This window comes from Neomonachus schauinslandi, chromosome 2 (genome assembly GCF_002201575.2).
Source record: "Neomonachus schauinslandi chromosome 2, ASM220157v2, whole genome shotgun sequence".
NCBI lineage: Eukaryota > Metazoa > Chordata > Mammalia > Carnivora > Phocidae > Neomonachus > Neomonachus schauinslandi.
The window spans coordinates 191728060-191734075 of NC_058404.1; positions in this window are offsets into that span (position 1 = coordinate 191728060).

The window sequence follows — 6016 nt, forward strand, 5'->3', positions numbered from 1 at the left end:
GCTCTTGAACCCCACATCAGATCACATCACTTCGATGCCCTCGAGGGTACACCATTTTCCCAGCACCTCCATGGTTCAACCTGGAAGCTCTCCAAACCCCATCGTTTAGAGGTTGTTATGGACGTTTCATTAACATAGGCAGGATTGGTTACATCATTTGTATTTGCTGACTAACTCAGTTTCTAGCCCCTCTCTCCTCCCAGGAGCTGGGGGATTGGAGCTGAAAATTCCAACCCTCTAATCACATGGTTTGGTCTTTCTGGTGACCAGCCCCCATCCTGAGCTATCTAGGAACCCTCAGCCACCAGTCATCTCATTAGCATATAAAAGACACTGTTATCACTTCAGAGACTTCAAGGGTTTCAAGAAATGTGTACCAGGAACCAGGGACAAAGACCAAATATTTATTTTTCATTATATATTTTTATTATATAAATTCTATTGGCATATATATTTTATTTCATATATAATTATTATCCATATAGTTTTTATGTAAATTTTTAACATATAAATTTTGGATTTCTAATTGGATCAAATTATGGAACTTTGTTTTAATTTCATTATATACATACATATATACATATACATATATATACACACATATACATGTATACACACATATACATATGTATATATACATATATATACATATATATGTATATATATTTCGATGTTTTGCTTTGAGAGGCAAACTAGCACCAAGAGACTGGGATTGTCTTTGCCAATAGTTTAACTCAGATTCAGTTGTGCAGGAATTCCATTTGCCAATAAGCATACTGGATAATGTCTTTTAATAAGCCAGTAAAGAAATCACATACTCCAAGCCAATGACAGATTAATCACATTGGCGTGTGAGGCAAGGGGAGATGAAAGGAATAAAGCCCAAATGTAGTTGAGGTGTACCTTTATATGAGTTGGTATTAGGGAGAGAAGTCCAACTGCGAGTGCAAAGTAAAAGTCCCCCATTGCTAGAGCACGTTGCTAGGGAACAATGGTGCTGGTGTTGACAGGCAAGAGGGTCTTCTTGGAGTCAGGCTATTGCAAGGCTTTTGCTACTGCAGGTAGCGTGGCCTTTACTGTGGCAGGACCTACTGGCCCCAAGGTCTTTGGAGAGCTCTTTCAGATCAGCAAAGTGTTCCCAGATGGAACACTCTCAGATTGTCCTTGCAAACTCCTAGTATTTAGACAAAATGCCACCTAGCCACAATTGCTACTTCATGTTTTTCTTGCTAAGCCCTCAGTGGAGCCCTTCACCAGCTCAGCTACTGAGTTCTTATCAAGGACAATGGGTGAGATGATGACATCCTGTCACAGCTTATTTTACTCTTACAGCAAAATGACTTTACTCTTACCTTAAAAACAATTTCATTTTTGTCACAAACAAGTGGATTTGAAGTTATGTCAAACTGATATAAAACAGCACCCATAGGGGCCTCTGGGTGGCTGAGTCAGCTGAACGTTTGACTCCTGGTTTCGGCTCAGGTCATGATCTTCAGGTTGTGGAATCCAGCCCCGAGTCAGGCTCCTTGCTCAGAGGGGAGTCTGCTGGAGATTCTCTCTCTCCCTATCCTTCTGCCTCTCCCTACCCTCCTGCACACCCTCTCTCTTTCTTTTTCTAGAATAAATAAATAAATCTTAAAAACAAAAAACAAAAAGAAAACAGCACCTATAAACTGGTTTGATAGAACGGGACCCAATGACCCCCCGTTAAAATAGTTAATATGATCCAATGTAAGTTAAAACAGGGCCTTCAAGGATTAAAACTTATTATATAAAACCTAATTAATGAGCAGATGATTATCCCCACTTCCCCATTTGACAGCCCAATTTTTCCTGCTCTTAAATCTGGAAAAAATATAGGGTGTCTCATGGTGGATTACCACAATATTAATGCTGTATTCCCATCTACCAGGATCTTCATACCCAACATCTAATATTATTTACATTACTGACTCTAATAATTTTGCTCTTATAGATTTGCCTAACATGATGTGCTCAGTGCCCCCTTCAAAGATTCTCAGTTTGCCTTTACTTCCAAAGGGACACATGTACCTTTTTCAGACTGTCTATGAGGTGCCCCAACTGCTTTGTCACCACACAATCTTGGCAGACAGGATCTTTAAAAAAAAAGAGAGAGAGAGAGATTCATTTATTTATTCAAGAGAGAGAGAGATTGAGAGAGAGAGAGCACATGCACATGAGTGAGGAGAGGGGCAGACAGAGAAAATCTCCAAGCAGACTCCCCACTGAGCATGGAGTCCAAGGTGGGCTCAATCCCAGGAACCTGAGATCACGACCCTGAGATCATGACCAAGGTCAGATGCTCAACCTACTGAGCTACCCAGGTGCTCCATGGCAGACAGGATCTTAACTGCAACTACCTTTCACCAGGAACTCAGGTTCGACATTACATTGATGACATCCTTCTCCAAGGACAGTCATTTGACATACTCACTACAGACATACAACTCCAACATCCTTTAGTCCTTTTTGGATTCTGGTAACAACATAGCCTTCATTTACAAATTTTACTTCCAAATTGAAATCAATAGGCACTTCCATTAGTGTCCTCAGAGACTCCTCACTGTTGAGGTTTGGGCTACCTCTTAGGCTTCCCGGAGTCCCTGAACCACTTTTGAAAGACATAAGTTGGCCAAGGGCTCTTATACAAGAAACTGCCCCTTTCAGTCTCATGTTATATATCACTAAAACAACTAATGACTGGCTGCCTACTAAGGTCTTCTGGAAATAGAGGCTCTTACAGACCCTGAGCTTGTAACCCTCCAAATCCAGCTGCCCATTATGGTTTGGGTCATGGAAACAGTACCCCACAAGCTACACATAGCTGCTAAGTCCCCCTTAAGACAGGATGGAGTTAAACCTGAGTCCCCTGGTATATTCCACATGAAGGAGGGGGTGACTTCCCCTGTTCTCACTTTCTCACCAGATGCCTTTGTGATGGAGTAGGTGGCCCCTCCCACAGACTCCTTGGCTACCTGAGAAGCCCCTGGAGATTAACTGAGTGAACAGCAATGAATATTCATAGGCTATGCACAAGGTACCACTGACCATTAGCTGTGAGCTCAGTGGAATGTTGTTGCTTTTTATCCCTTAGCCAGGATGTCCTTGATAAAGGACTGAACCAAACAAACAACACATTTAGTCAAACTTCGTCTTAGCACTGGAGGCCTTGGCCAATAAGTGGCCTCATTTTCATATTTGTTATAAACAGTTGGTCCATTGCCTAAAAATTGTCCCTTTCAGAGTAAAGAAGTCTGCAAAACTCTTTTCTCACAGATACCCAAAATATCAATCAAAATCATGCTTCTGTGTATACGAAGGCCACAACACAAAATCATGCCAGGACATTCTGCATCCCCTTCAGCGTTACAGGCATTACAAATAGTAACCAAGACACATATTTCATTTCTCAGAATACACAATGCTGGGCTCCTGGAAGAGTTATTCAATAGAACTGTTACGTCCTTGATAGTTCCTAGATAACCAGTGTAATTGAGAGACACTTCTTAAACAACCGGTTTTAATATTCCAGTCCAGCAAATAAACCTCTAAAAGAGCTTCTATTTTGGGGTGGCTGGGTGGCTCAGTTGTTAAACGTCTGCCTTCAGCTCAGGTCATGATCCCAGGGTCCTGGGATCAAGCCCCACATCAGGTTCCCTACTCAGTGGGAAGCCTGCTTCTCCCTCTCCCACTCCCCCCTGCTTGTGTTCTCTCTCTCCCTATGTCTCTCTCTGTCAAATAAATAAATAAAATCTTTAAAAAATAAAAAATTTAAAAAAAAAAGAACTTCTATTTTGTCCCAGGCCATAATCTATTTTAATAGATTTTCTATCTTGCCCCATCCCTTTAGGTTTGGAGACTAGAGTGAGGGCACATATTCTTCTGAAACCCATAAATCATACTTTGTCCCAAAGTCAGGTGGCTGCTCATGTGACATACAACCGGTTGGAACCTATACTTCTACCAAAAGCAACACTGGTTAGTACAGCTGCATACCTTCTATAGACTGTTGTCTTATTACTCTGCGTTTCCCTTGGTTTATAATCTAGATGTCCCAACACCCCCCAAATAAGCCATTTTTTCAACCAAACATGGCACATGCTTAGACCCTCATCAGTTCAAGTGGATTCCCACTTGGAAAGGATCCCCCTGTCCCACATCCCAGACAACATCACCTGGCCCAGGAGCTCATCCCTGGAAATGACATTGCCCCAGTTGACATCATCTTACCAAAGACCTGACCTTGGACTCCAATCCAACCACTGTGCCAGAGATAACTTCATTTCAATCTGAAATCTCTGCCCCAGCAATCCCCATGAACTGTCTATCCTAAGGTACAAATTGGACACAGGACACTTTTTGCTTTTCTTCTTTTGATATTAGGAACCCTATTGTGTTTCTGAGCTTATGTGTTTAGCTCATGAGTCTGGTATACTCTTTGTTCTCTGCCAAAAGAAACCACCCCCCCACACACACTCCCATGTCTAAAGGGAAATTTGATAGAGGTTACTAATATTTGGGCCATTCAAGAAATTAATGAAGAGTTTTGCTTTCCCCAGGAGACACCTGCCTCATATCAGTCAACCACCATGACCCACTAGGTAGAGGACCACCCACTCTTCAATGCCTTCTCCTACTATCCGCCACCAGCTTAGCACCACTGCCTCTGTCTTGGTCTCCAATCATGACCACCACACAAGTCCTTCCCCTTAGTTACACACAATCCCACTAATCTTTACATGTACTCTTTAATAACTTATCAGTTCACATCCTCTGACAACATAACTACTGGACCTGCCACCTTGACCCAAAAATGCACCAAGATATTATTGTCAAATTCACACTTTTAATAGCTTCCAACTCCACCAAGGTATTGTTAGAGACCTCCCAAAACTTCAGATCTATTTTTTGGGATTATGCCATATAATAGAAAACCTATTTATGGCCTGGCCTACAAGGACTCCATATACCTCTACTTGTATTCCTCCATACTACTTCCATAATAAAATGTTTTCTTTCCTTTTTGGGGCAACTTATGTCCTACTCCCTAAAAGTCTCCATGATCATCACACCAAGATTTCCTTAATAATGATGTCAAAATATCAGAGAACAGATTGAATTAATTATGTTCTTAGTAGTCCGTATTTTATGATGTTTTAATATCTTGGAGGGCCTTACAAACTTGAAGAGAGACTGCCCCTCCCAGGGCTAATTAATTTCTAATATAGTAACTGGGAAATACCTCTCATGTGCAAATTAATCAGCTCCTTTATCCAAAGCAAGGTGGACTCTCACATAGCAAACTACTATTCCTACTACTATTCCTAGCCTAAATCCACCCAAGGCAAAGCACCAGACAGATAAGGACACCTGTAGGCACTAATGCCCACTGAAATTATTCAAACTGGCCAATTCAAAACTGTTTATGTTGCCCTGCCTCACCTTTCCCCTGGAAACCACAGTAAGGGCTCTGGCTCAAGCTTTCCCCTTCCTCTTGATTCTGCTTCCTGACCAAACCAGATACTTCCCTATGTGGCCATGCACGGCATGGCATGCCCTCTTGTCCTGGGAAATATAAGTTATAAATTCTTCTTTCAATGGCATTAGCCTCTCCTACAGTCACTTAATCAACCCCATAAATTAAAATCCCAAAGATACATTTTGAGACACTCGTCATACACAACCCTTACCTTCCATAAGTTATAAGAAACTTCTAATAAATTCCCAGTTTTGTTTCTGTTGTTTTCAGTTTTCTTCCTATTATTACAATCAGAATAATCTGATAAATGCAAAATTCAATTGGATCTCACAAATATGTACTAAATGCTTTCTAAGCTTCATGTTCGAGCTCTGGGCTAGAGACGTCACTACCCAAGATGATGATAGTGACAAATACATGAATGAACCACAGCAAGGTTACAAATCAACTGTAATAATGGTGAAGTCTGTAAAAAATTTAAGATAACCAAGATTAAAAAAATAATGAAATCTGTCA